The following is a 13,694-nucleotide window of genomic DNA, read 5'->3' on the forward strand; positions in this document are numbered from 1 at the left end:
ACCCTGGACCACGGTTCCGGACTGTGGACTGGGCGGCGGCATTCTGTTGCCGTCGATAGGCGGCGAAATTTCAGCGAAAAGGGCCGCTGGAGCTGGGGAGGACAGTTGCTGCTGAGCCACTTCTAGGCGAACCGCAGAAAACTTGGACGAGTGCCACACTCGCCCATCATCCAGCAGATAAGATGCAGGTCCACGCTGCTCCACAACCTTCCGAGGCTCCGAAAACCGAGCTGACAGTTTGCCTCATACAGTGGGCTTGCGAACACGCACGTACTGGCCAATCTGGAAGTCACGACACTTGGCGCCACTCCCCTGGTCCGCATAAAGCTTGTACCGCGCTTGCTTCTCCTCAAGCCTCTGCCGCAAAAGCTTAAGCGCTTTTGTTGGATCCAGTGAGAAGCACTGATCCGGCAGCCCTACAACGTTGAGACTTGTGCGGGGTAACCGGCCATGAAGTAGGACGGCTGGTGCAATTCCTGTCGTGGCATGTGGCGTACAGCGGTAGACACCGAGGTAGTCCTCAATAGCTGTACGTAGGTCGCGTCGCTCGCACAGAGCCAGCTGAATATAAGACTTAAGCACTCGATTGAATCGTTCAACAGGTCCATTGGCTTGGGGATGATACACTGAAGAGTAGCAATGGCGTATCCCCCGTTCGCGGAGGAAAATTTGCATGGCCATCGATGAGAATTGAGGTCCGGGATCAGAGACAATCTCTTGAGGGTAACCCTCACGAGCAAAGAGGCCAAGCAGGAATTCTTGAACGGTTTGAGTTGTGATGGCATCTGCGAAGAAAACCTCTGGCCACTTACTATAAAAATCTATGAGAGTAATCGCGAAGCGGCAGCCACTGGGAGGTTGCTCGAAAGGCCCCACGATATCAATGGCAACCTTATCCCAAGGTGTTTCTGGGAAGGCGACAGGTTGCAGAGGAGCTGCTACCGGACGAGCCGATTTGTCACAGGACTGGCACACGACGCATGTCCGTACCATTTCTTCGACGTGCTCGTCCATTCGCGGCCACCAGTACAGCTCTCGCAGCCGACTTTTTTGTGCGGATGATTCCGGGGTGGGACTCGTGCGCGATGTCCATGAGGCGTCGTCGCAAACTTTCGGGAACGACGAGCCTGTCACCTCGGTACAAGACGCACGACGGACAGCTCCGAGCGCAGGAGATAGTATGGCCTGAGGTTCTCCGGTAGGAATTTCTTGTCCGGCCATGTCGCAGATGTAAAGTGAATGGCTTGAGCAACTTCCGCGTCCCTGATGGTTGCCTCTTGTAGCTCTTCTAGTCACGGCTGGCGATATCAGGCAGATGAAATCGTCGTCACTGGCGTCGAACTCACTGGGCTCACTGCATGATGTGGTCGGTAAGGGAAGGCGAGACAGAGCATCCGCAACAGAGTTGTCATTGCCTTTACGGTACTCTACAGTGTAGTTGTAGCACAACAGGAGAGCCTACCTACGTGAAATTCGCAACGGCCGATGACCCGTTCCTTTCGTCGACAGCAAAGTGACAAGTGCACTGTGGTCGGTGCGTAGAACACAAGGCCGGCCCCACAAATACACGTGCCACCGTTCGCACGCCCAAACGCAAGCTAGGGCCTCACGTTCGCCAACAGAGTACTTTCTTTCTTCGGGTGTCAAGGTACGGGAGGCAAACGCAACAGCTTGCAGGGAATGGCCGTTGTCTTGCTGAAGCACCCGCATTTGTTCCCTCACCCACTCCGCCGTCTTCCGATCTCTTAACGTTACACCTATCATTTTTCTTTCCATAGCTCGCTGCGTTGTCCTTAACTGAAGGACAACGCAGCAAGCTATGGAAAAAAAAATGATAGATGTAACGTTAAGAGATCGGAAGAGATCGGAAGAGGGCGGAGTGGGTGAGAAAACAAACTTGGGTTAATTTCAACCTAGTTGAAATCAAGAGGAATGGGCTTGGGCAGGGCATGTAATTCGAAGTGACAATGCAGGTAAACCAAATACCACACCCTCCCAGGGGTGCAGATGTTCCCAGGCACAGCACCACTTTATTGCCGTGGGTGGCACATTGTCCACAATGGTTGCTCTACAGACACAGAGTCTCTGACGGCTTCCACGAGTGTACTTGTTCCGAAGTATAGCTGCACCTCATTGCATCAGATGACACAGTATCCGAATTGGCCGCTGTTATCACTATGTCCCTGATGACTCAGGCTGCTCTGGACAAAGTTGTCCTTGGTCACGCGCAGAATATTGAAAATTTTTTTTGCATGTACTCCGATTGCAATGTCAGTCACGACGCAGGTTCCTTAATTCATCTACCGCAAGTGCAATATTGATTCAATCAGTGACTCGCATGTAATGGCGCCCATTTCGGAATGCAAAGGAAGAAATTATGACAAGACGTGGAGGGTGTGCACTCAGATGCACCTGGGAAATCGCGCGTTGAGAGAGATATACTGTTCGTAGGAACAAGTTTCTTGGCCGACTTTGGAGCACGCTTTCTGACTTTGGCGTTGGTCTCTAGTCGACGCTTCCTGGGAGATAACCACCTCCATTGTTCGCATTCATATTGTGCCATTGTTGGCGATCGAGTACGTTTCCTCTTTGTCTAATCGAGAGTGAAATCACTCACAGATACGCGTCTCTTTTGTGCGAAAGTGAAGAGCATGGGGGCGTACATTGAGGCATCTGCTAGCTGGAGTACGATGATTAAGCTACCGGGACAAGAAACTCGAGGTAGTGATGTGCAGTATCGCCGGATGTCTTGTACTGCGAGGATTTAGTTCATGCTCTAATCAGGCATGTTTTGACTCCAGGAAAACAGCATGCCAGTGTATGCATGTGGTTTTAAAGGTCGATTCCGTGGGAGTGATTTCTCGCCGGGATGGGTGAGGAGGCAATCTGAGAACCTGGATACTCTTGACATTCGTCGTTCGCTACCCAACCAACCGAGAACGCGGTGAGTTGCAGTTTACCTAAAACTGTTCGCAGGCTCATTCTTAAGGCTCTTTGGTGTTTGAAATAAAAAGAGCACCATTTTATGCTTCTGCTTTTGTTTTGAAGGATAATGGGGGAGGGTAGGTGTACCGTTACTTGTAAGATTTCAGCTACCGACTAACGGGCACTCTTGCCGCACCACTGCGGTTCGGAGCTACTGTGGCGCTCGCATACACTCTCCTACCTATACTGTTACCGCATCGGGAACCGACTGCGCAAGCGTGGCAGCGGTATGCTAAAACGCTCCTTTGGAGGAAGTAAGTGCCTGTGCCGAAGCAGTGACGTGAAGTGTAAATGAACTTCAGTGAAGATTTCTGTGTTCTGTATAACGCAAAATTTGTTTATAAGCTGCTATTTCTGCCTGTGTGAACTTATTCTCGGGGATGACTCTTGCTTATAAAGCTACAGGGACCCGTTTTGTCTTTGGTTAGGTTTGGCTTAGTTTATGGGGTTTAACATCCCAAAGCGACTCAGGCTATGAGAGACGCCGTAGTGAAGGGCTCCGGAAATTTCGACCACCTGGGCTCTTTCACGCGCACTTACATCGCACAGTACACGGGCCTCTAGAATTTCGACCCCTCAGAAATTCCACCGCAGCGGTCGGGATTGAACCCGCGTCTTTAAGGTCAGCAGCCGAGCACCATAACCACTGCCCCACCGCGGCGGCTTGGTTTTGTCTTTGTTACCCGCGCTCTCTTGAACAGCAATTGTAATTCTTACTTTCTCCAACTATAACCGCAAGGTATGAGCATGGTAGTAAAGGGCGATAAGCTTCTACTATGTTCGGAGGCATTAATATTGTCCCGATGGTCAGTAGAAGGGGAGATATCACAGTGCCTCGCACAAAGTTGAGGCGGAAAAGAGGTGGAGACGATAGCTCCTGATATCGACAGGCTGGGTTGCAGGCGGCAGCTGGCGGACATTTTTTGAATGAGTGCTTACTAAGAGACACTTTCAGCTGAGGCTAGTGCCGCCATCTGCTGTAGCCGCGGGAGCTTGCACCGAAAGAGCTAATTCTCCCTCCGCACTGAAACCAAAGAGGCGACAAGAAGCTTTGCATTCGAGAATATTCAAAGAAATGTTATGCGCTTAAAATGTACCAACACACTGATGTAAGAAAAACTTTTGCCAAGACGTGAGCACCTTTTCAAAGCCTTGTGCTACCTGACGCAGTGTTTCCATGACAACCAGACTGAGGTGCGTCCTTTAGTCTTTATAAGTCTCAGTGCAACGCTTGCTTTTACAGCATTTAACAATTCATAGCCGATGTTTCAGTCCAGCAACTAGGAACAAAAGTGATAACATGACGAACCATCCGTTTTTAAACGCAAGAAAATGTGCGAAGCACAACAGTGATTTTTGGCGGGAAACTCATGGGCGTCGCCATGTTGGTTATTTCCCGCATATCGCGTTTTTGGACACCACACGACATTCTTGAATTTCAAAACTCTGGCAGTTGCGACCAGTAAATTAAATAGAGGTGAAAAGAAAGAAACGTACATGGAGCACACAAACTAATCCCTATAGTCCGTCTAAGCTCATCGCGAGAAATCCATGAGTTCACCGTCACTGGACGAAACTTAATCGGAGGTATCCATAACATCTTCGTAGTCAGGGGGCACGATGGAGTTGTTGTCGACTTCCATCGGTGTCTGGTGTTCGACGGGGCAAGCAATGTCCGCCTGCGGGCTTGCCTGGCCTGTGATGCCCCTGCCGGCGATCGCTCCGTCTCGAACCGCGGTTCCGGCATTCAAGGGCGAGTACTGGACATTGATCATCGGAGGCGCTCCGACTCCGCGCGATAGGAAAGCGCACTCCCGTGCGGGAACAAGCACATAAGAAATCGGCACCAGTATGAGAGCCGGCGTATTGGGAGATGACTCCGGTGAGGCACCGCGGAGTCCGTCTGCAGCGAAACGCTGCGCTACTGATGTCATCGTTCTTCGGTGGTTTTCTGCCGCGCAGAAAGAAACAACAGCCACTGTAAGAAAACTCTTTAAAGACCCGTGACTGTAATAAAAGTTCACGGAGGGTAACTTACTCAGGTCCAGAAGATCGCAAAAGCGCGCCGGACTAGCGCCGTTCTTGACTGCTGTCAGATCGTTTGCGGCACCACCTGGTGGCGTCCTTACGGGCGTTAGTGTGGTAATGGATTAGAATAACAGCATAAAAATTATAGGATTACACTTGCCTGCTTAAGAGTGAAAATGCGAAAGCCTTTCCCTGTCCACTTTTCCTCCCCTTAATTTTATTTGGTTTTCTTTTTGCTCATTACTTGTTTTGTTTTTTATATTAGTTTTTTGGAAATTTTTTGTTTTTGTTTATAGTGTTCGTGTTTTATTTTTATTTTAAATTGCTAATGAATTTGTGATGGCTAGTCAGTTACCAGTTAATTAGTGACTAATTAGTGATTATTATTGGTGTGGGCAATATTTTTTCACGCAGCCTGCGGACGCCGCTTTATGAGCCAAGAAATCCTTTCGCATTAAAAATCCTTGCGTCTCCGTATGCGTAGCGCGAACCAAGCATAGGATGGGTGGAGTGTGTTTTGTGAACATCCTGCTAGAGAGTACGGAGTGTACTTTTGGCGCCGAATATTGCCAGTGTTGCCCCATGAAGTGAATTTTCTTCCAAAAGAAAACTTAACGTAAGAAATTGCATGTCTGAATTTTTTGTTTCTGAAAAATTATAAGTCATGACAAAGTGCATATGAAAAGTAATGAGAGAGATCTGGAAATTAAAACATTTCCGTACACTTAAACGAATAAATGATGCACGACCAAGCTTTGTAACAATACCGAAATCTACACTGACGACCTCAGCGACAAATAGACGACAGGCTGGAGGTTTTCCAGTTTTTTTTTACGCTTGTATGAGGTGCTTCTGAGCAGTGTACTTGAGGATCATGTTTGATGTCACGTCAGTTTTGAGGTGTTCGTGTAACGGTCCTTCAGCGCGTCACGTTTTAGCCAGTATTTTTGCAGCACATGTGGGTTTCGACCCACATGTGTTCCCTTAATGATCTGGAGCCACGAAGGACTAACAAACTTTGTCACTCTTCGTGGAAGTATGCTGTCCACGAAGTAGCAAAAACTGGGTTTGCTTTCTTTTTGGCGGCGCACATACCTGGTTCTGCAGGTCGAAAATTTAGAAGAACATATATGCTACCTCAACTTCAACTTGAAATTTTCTTTCGTTTCATCTCGCATTATTGCCATAAAAGCGTTTTTGAGGAGAAAACAGAACTAACTGCTGCCTTAATTTTGCTGAAATTTGAAACTAATGGCTGGAAAAGCCGCCATGATTTTTCCCAGCACAGTATTACAGACGAGATTATTCACACATCCTGAGCGCCGAATTCATTCAGTAATTCTGAAGTTCTTGGCAACATATGCAGGCGTTTGGAAGGTGCACAGATTGAGCTCTAGATTATCATTTAAGCTGGAGATCGTCCTAAATTTCGCACATTCACTGCCTCTAGTCGATGAGTTTGCAACAAGCGATTTTCAAGGTTTTGCTCGTCTATATCGTTCTTTTCTAAGCTTCACATTCTCGAGGAGGTGTCATTTCTGCGTTCTCTCGTTCCAGGAACTCGGTCGAAGAATTAGGATACTGGGCTGGCGCTTTTACCAGAATGGTTGAATACGGCGCTATTACTGGGTTCATGAGATCTGAATTTTCTTCATGGCTTGCCATGACTGCAAGCTCCTGCGTTCACCATTTGGTCAGTCGGGACGCCACCTACGTGACCTCAAGGAAAGAAGCTCGTGAAAGGAAGAATACCGGAGGGATTGGTGTAAGTTTGTCATTCATTCTTATATTCAATCATGAGCACTCTTCTTCATACATTTATTCGTTCAGTTTGTCAACTGAAATGATCCAGAAGAGGACATCACACAACCGAGGATGGGAGAGAGAAACATGTGTACAGAATAGGAGAGTACAAACATGATTCTAAAGTATCAATTTCACAGCAGTTCAGTGTACGTCGTATACATTGCATGAATCGAAAGTACAAAATTCACAGCACTGTTCTGCACTTCATGTAAACTGAAAGAGCCAGATTAATCGAAAATGTCAGTCATTAATGTTATTCGTCGTTTGACTACATAGGGAGGCAAGGTCGCAAGAAAAGAAAAAAAGAACACACAGAAACACACAAATAACCTACGTAGGGCCCAGAAACAGAAGCTCTGCTTCCAGCAGCGATCCAGAGGCTGGTTAACTCATGTTTTTTCTCTTTTTTACTTTTGTAATGAGCCTCTGGTATTTCACACATCAGGTCGTCTTTGTGTGATGATTTTGCAAAACCTCTGGGAAATTGCTTTTCTCATCCACATCCGAAGCCATGCACAGTCGAATGTAAGAAGCTTGCTATGTTTCGATGAGTTTTCGTGCTCATTTGAACGACAATTAAGACAGCTGCCATTGAGCCCACCGTGAAAGCTAATGCGCGACAAGATTACCTGATTAAGTGCAGAAACCTTGCATGGCATGAGCAGGGATTGGCACTTCGCCCCACATCCTTGCAGAAAGACGCTGGGGCGGAGTAGGCTGGCAGCTCTCGGGAATGCGCCCAATAAGTTCACATGTTCTACGTGGTCCCTGCACTTGTGGTCCTCAGACTGGACTCCAGTATATAGGCGAGAGTTGGCCAAGTGCTGGGCAATGTGCGCGCACGTTAAAGATGCCGAGATGATCGACTTTATTCTGAAGCCTTCCACTACTGCACGTCTTTCTCTCTTTCTTCTTTCAGTCTCTCCTTGTCCAGCTATGGATGCTCGCTATGGCCAGAAACTGAATGCTTTGTGCCCACATTTCGACCAGTTCTGTACTCTGTTCCACATGGTGTGGGCCTGTCAACACAGTCCCCACTCCTCCACCCTACCCCCACTAAAGAGGCTTGGGAGACCATCCTCCTCGAGTTCTCGAGTGCGACGGCGAAAGCTACCCTCGCTCGCCGGGATCCCTAGGCGGCGGGATCTTGCGGCATCCCGGACTAGGGACGCGGACCCAGATGATGCCGACATTCACTATCGGCGCCGGCTCATTCTCTATATTTGTATATTAAAGGTTTGCTCTCTCTCTCTCTCTCTCTCCTCGGAGGGCAATCAAGAGTTGGGAAGCTGTCTATGCCCGTTCTTCTAAGGTTCACAGGATTGCTTTCTTAGACGAGGAGGAGGAGAAAACATTTATTAGAACACTGTATTGATTTGGGAAAGAGGCACGGATGGGCGTTGTGCTGGGTGGCAGTCCCTATTCCGGGACGCCATTGGCCGCCGCCGCTGCCAGTGCAATCAGGACCAGGGCCCGCTGGGCTTCCACGTCCGAGCTGTATAGAGCCGCCTCCCAGTCCTTCCTAGTTGGCTAACTTATAATGGCTATATGTATGTTGTACTGGCAGGCCCGCACCATGTGCGAATTATTCGGGAGCCTTTTCGGCAGTAATAGCTGCAGTTCCCTTTGTATTACAGCGAAAAAGGCTCGCCCCACAAAGCATGTATATTATAAGAAAACAAAGATCTAGCTACCTATGGGGGATGTCTTTGGGTAAAAGAGGAAATTAATATCACACGGTGCCAAATTATCACCTTCATTTCTCCAAAACTCAAAAAGGGCCCAACCCGAGTGTTTTTGTTCATAGAAACGTTGTGGCCCCACTTCCTGAAGTTTTCAGAATTCAACAATTGTATCCGCATCTATGATATGTATGTCAAAAGTTTCGATGTGGGAAATTTTTGGAACACATTTCAGACCTTGAAATGGCTTTTTTCAGGTGAGCATGATTACAGAGCCATTCAGCCTGCAATATTTTCAGTCAATGCGCCATCTCCTCCCCCCACCATACAAGGGGCTAGAAGCGCGAAAGGATAGGGGCTGAAGGCAACTACTAACCAACGCCTTCCCTAATCTGCATAAATACAGCATAATATTCCCTGATCAGTGCAAGAATATGCCCGTGGTGCGACGAGGGACCCACAGCATAACACGACAGGTGGGGCTGCAGGGGCAGAAAACCAGACAACCTACAAACACACGACACAAAGGAGCAGTGGGAGGCCGCTCTGTCCAGCTCTGACCTGACGATCCACCACAACTTGGTGCCTCGGTAAGAGAAACAGCCATAACCATTGGTTTGGTTTGGTTTTTTGGGTTTAACGTCCCGAAGCGACTGAGGCTATGAGGGACGCCGTAGTGAAGGGCTCCGGAAATTTCGACCACGTTGGGGTTCTTTAAAGTGCACTGACATCGCACAGTAAACGGGCCTCTAGAAATTCGCCTATCATTGAAATTCAGCCGCCGTGGCCGGGATCGAACCCGCGTCTTTCGGGCCAGCAACCGAGCGCCGTATCCACTGAGCCACCGCGGCGGGGTCATTACCATTGGTGTCCTGAAATAAGGACACCAGCCGCAGCATTATTTTGAGTTATCAATAAATGTTTCTGCTACTACTTCAGCGCATAGTTTGCCCTACCACACTTGATGGCAAAACAAGAGGAATAATGCTTTTCCTGCTTATTTTTGGTGCAGGTCCCAATGAGACGAATCAACGTTGTCGCAGGCCAGACAGGCGATGTCTCACGACAGACCGGTTACCTGGGGCACACACAAGTTCCATCGGCCATCGAGAAGACGACTTCACATCAGAGATAAAATTCCATTTGTGCCACAAACTTGTGACCAAAGGCAGTGCTGCTGAGCTCGGTCGAAACACTAGGAGTCATCTCAGGGGCCTCTTCAGTGGGCATGGTGGCACAGCAGAAGGCAGTATGCCTACCTGACTCTTCTATTTCGCCAGGTGAGCGAGGAAAGTTTGATATCTTTCATTCGCAACAACGCGATTACCTGGAGAGTGCGCCCCAGTAAGCGATTTATGCTCCAGACATTCTGTGAGCGCCTGCATTCGTTAGGCGGTTAAGAGTTACACTTACTGATGTTAAAATAAGCCCCATAGCACTCACTGAATCCAGGTCTGATAGCAGCTCACAGTGTCGACTACTAAAGGAAACACTGAAGGAAGAAACTGAGGCAAACAGAGCTCAGAAGACTTGGACTAACTTTCAAGCAGGTGGAGCTCACCGCAGGCAGTAATGAAAAGACAGCAGAAACAACTGAGGGAGGAATAATATAGGTACAGAAAAATGAGGTGGAGTGGGCTACATATGAATAAGAACGTCGGAGCGCAAGCAAGCTATAGAAAAGACGAGGAGAGTGGCACCTGATGATGTTGAAATGAGCCCGATACGAGTTACTGAATCCGAATTTGATAGCAGCTCACGGAATCGAATACTAAAGGAAACGCTGAAGGAACAAACTGAGGCAAACAGAGCTCAGAAGCCTTGGACTAGCTTTCAAGCAGGTGGAGCTGACCGCCGGCAGTAATGAAACGATAGCAGGAACAACTGAGGGAGGAATAGGCTGAGTACAAAAAAAAATGAGGTGGAGTGGGCTATAAATGACTAAGAACGTCGGAGCGCAAGCAAGCTATCGAAGAGACGATGAGAGTGACACCTGATGATGTTGAAATGAGCGCGATACGAGTTACTGAATCCGAATTGGATAGCAGCTCACGGAGTCGAATACTAAGGGAAACACTAAAGGAACAAACTGAGGCAAACAGAGTTCAGAAGGCTTGGACTAGCTTTCAAACAGGTGGAGCTGACCGCCGGCAGTGACGAAAAGATAGCAGGAACAACTAAGGGAGGAATAGGCTTGGGCTAGACATGACTAAGAACGTCGGAGCGCAAGCAAGCTATCGAAGAGAAGAGGAGAGTGACACCTGATGATGTTGAAATGAGCCCGATACGAGTTACTGAATCCGAATTGGATAGAAGCTCACGGAGTAAAGGTTAAGGGGGCACTCAATATTGAGGTTACTGAGGGCCCTTCTCTCTGTCTGTGGGGTTGCCAGGCGGACGACTTGAACACTGAAGTGTGTCTGGATGAGTTATTCGGCAGTTTATGGACCTATAAGTGGAGCAGGCGCTCTGATGATTTTGATAGCGGTAATCCCATAACTCTTTTATACGCCATTCAAACTGTCGCGTCGAGATGCTTTATATCAGGTTTCTTTAGGCGAAGGTATGGTGCCACATACAGGATACGGCTGATAACGAGTGGCCGTATAAGGCGAAGGGTGCCAGTTTCCTTCATACCTATTTTCTTGCTGTGATTCTGGCAATCATTCGGGCAACTTGTGCACCCAGGTCACGGAGCTTTTGTAGTTCGAGGGAATTATTGCCCTGTTGTGTAAGCCCAAGAATTTTGAGTGTTTGCAGTGCTATGACAGAACCCTAGAGCGGAGCCATGAGATACATTGCTGGCCGACGGATGCTGGGAAGACCACTGAGGTGTGGTACAGCGCGCTCTATTGGCAGTGGAAGCAAGTGGAGTCCTATAATAGGGGTACCAACCAGAGCTGAAGGCTCCATGAGAAGAAGAAAGAACCACTAAGATGAATATTTTCCTAGGGCAATAAAGTTATTCAATCATTCGTTGTCACTTGAGCGCCGTCCTTTTCTGCTTGTGTACTGTCGATCGTGTGGGTCTGTGCCATCAGCAAATATTTTTCTGATGAATTGGCGATCAAACACACCTTGCTCTTTATGTGGTGAAGGCCTCATTCAAAGGAGTGGTGTTTGGGTTGTGTCAACATGTGAACACCGTATTAAGAGTTCAACTTCGGGAAAAGTGCCTTACTGGCCGAAGTGGTTTAAGCGATTCGCAAATGATATGAAACCAGTTATAATAAACGGAGAAATCTCCTTTAACCACTTCCAAGAATGAAATGTCGCACTTCGGTCACGGTTATTGCACACCATATAATTCCGTAATGTTCCGCCTTAGCTACCATTGTATAATTAGAAATCAAACGCCTTGTACTAAACCACTGTATACAACCACTCGCCTCTTCAATGCCCTCGGGCCTTGAGGGTAGAATAAATGAAATGAAATGAAATGTGTGCCAACTACTCATGCCATGTATCTCATTTTCTTACGCATTTCCCTTTACGTGACGCTAAAAAGAAGAGGGTAAGCGGAGGGTGACGCTTCGCAAAGTGAGCAACTCATCTGCTGCGTATGAAATTCCGGCTAATTGCAATTCTGATGATGCGACAAGCAACTAGCTGACTACATGGCAGAAGAAGTAAATCTGTCTCTGCGAACTATTCAAGCTGATTAGAATAAGGAAATAATTACCGATTGCATCCATGCGAGCTCATACATATAGCTACAAAGGAAAGCTACAAAAAGCTTTCTCAGAAGCTTCGCAGTTTTAGGAAAATGCATCCTTACCTAGGGATAGATGACAAAGGACGACTGCATATCCAGGGCAGGCATTGGTTTGCCTTACTATATATGCAGTCCTTCTACCAGGGCTCAAATACATACCAGACGCGTGTTTGGCAAAGATTTTGGAGCTGCTTCTGCAGAAGTTCAAGTAAAAATAGGAAGTAATTTTGACGTGGGTAAGCCTAAACAGGACTGGTATACAAGAATCTTCTTGCAAAGAACCTAGAAAGCGAATAACAAGTTCACAACCATTTGGCCTTCCCTGGAGCACCATTGTCATGATTTGCTTCTTCTGTGGAAAAGTAGCAGAGAATTTAGAGGCAAGACTGCAACATTGTTTTATTTCACTTTATGTGAGCTAATAGTTGGACGTGTGTCAAATGCTGTGGAAGGTATTTATTTAAGTGAGTAAAGTACCATAATCATGAACAGAGAGCATGCAGTTAGGTCACAGACTGCGCATCCTCATTTTTGTTTCCCAAGGAAGGTCAAGTCAAAAAAGAACCCCCCACGCTTTTAGACGCATTCCAGGTTGTCTTTTGCCATGTAGAGTGACAGAGAGCGGCATGTTAAAACATTCAATTAATATAATTTTCTGGTACACACATAAAGATGGGGCTGAAGGCAAGCACAGCTTGATAAGACTTGAGTGCTCACGGATACTTTGACAGCATGGCCACACTAAGATGTGCCGGTGTGTGCAAAGCAGCTCTAAATTAAAAATAACCTATCATACCGGATTATTTTTAACGTATTTCCATACCTGAAAGAATGACAAAAATAAGCGATAAAGAAGGCTTATCGCATAATGTGAAGAAAAAATGGAAACAGGCTATTTTAGTGCTTGCCTGCGAATAATTCTAATTCCAAATAAATAGTTTGTCCCATGCTAATGAGAAAGATGTCTATGGCTTTTGAGCATTCCACTTCACTGTTCTGTCACGTTAAAGTTTTCAAGAGCTGGATGAATGGCTGTTTGCCATTATTCCCTCTTTCTGAATGGCCCCTGCTATCAATATTTAAGTAGTTTTCTTATATTGTTGCAACCAACTTTGCTAATGTACAGCATGCTTGAGTTCCAACAACTAACCTCCTGTGCAATAGGCACACTTCTGGAACTGTTATTCATTGTGCACATTAAATATGCAGCGTAAAAAATGTCAAAGGGTTGCACAACATTTATTTAGGGCAAGCTACAGAGGGCAGTTGCTCAAGAATCAAAAGGCCAGGCCAAACATAGCCTTGCGCTTCGTCTGCCGCATAAATATTTGTATCCTGACATTTGCACAGAGCAGAATTCATTACTGTGTTTCTTGAGCGTTCATAGCACGCACTTTTGGCTATTGCGCAAATGTGCCCTTCAGTATATGAGATTCGTAAGTGCTGCGCTGATGCTTGTGGACAGGGCCTTATGGACA

At 47.1% G+C, this 13,694-nt stretch overlaps 1 protein-coding gene across 4 annotated transcripts in view; it reads left to right on the plus strand.

Moving 5' to 3' along the window:
• The first annotated feature begins 2,664 nt into the window (after positions 1-2,664).
• Positions 2,665-13,694, plus strand: part of LOC149334803 (uncharacterized) — a 336,596-nt gene continuing 325,566 nt past the window's right edge. For all 4 annotated transcript variants that reach the window (XM_089551442.1, XM_089551445.1, XM_089551447.1 and 1 more), the window contains exons 1-3: positions 2,665-2,944; positions 6,571-6,778; positions 9,514-9,781. The gene's annotated coding sequence lies outside the window, so the exon portion shown is untranslated. The remainder of the gene's footprint in view (positions 2,945-6,570; positions 6,779-9,513; positions 9,782-13,694) is intronic.

Source organism: Amblyomma mixtum, chromosome 7, assembly GCF_055824585.1.
Source record: "Amblyomma mixtum isolate Tamu chromosome 7, ASM5582458v1, whole genome shotgun sequence".
Taxonomy (NCBI): domain Eukaryota; kingdom Metazoa; phylum Arthropoda; class Arachnida; order Ixodida; family Ixodidae; genus Amblyomma; species Amblyomma mixtum.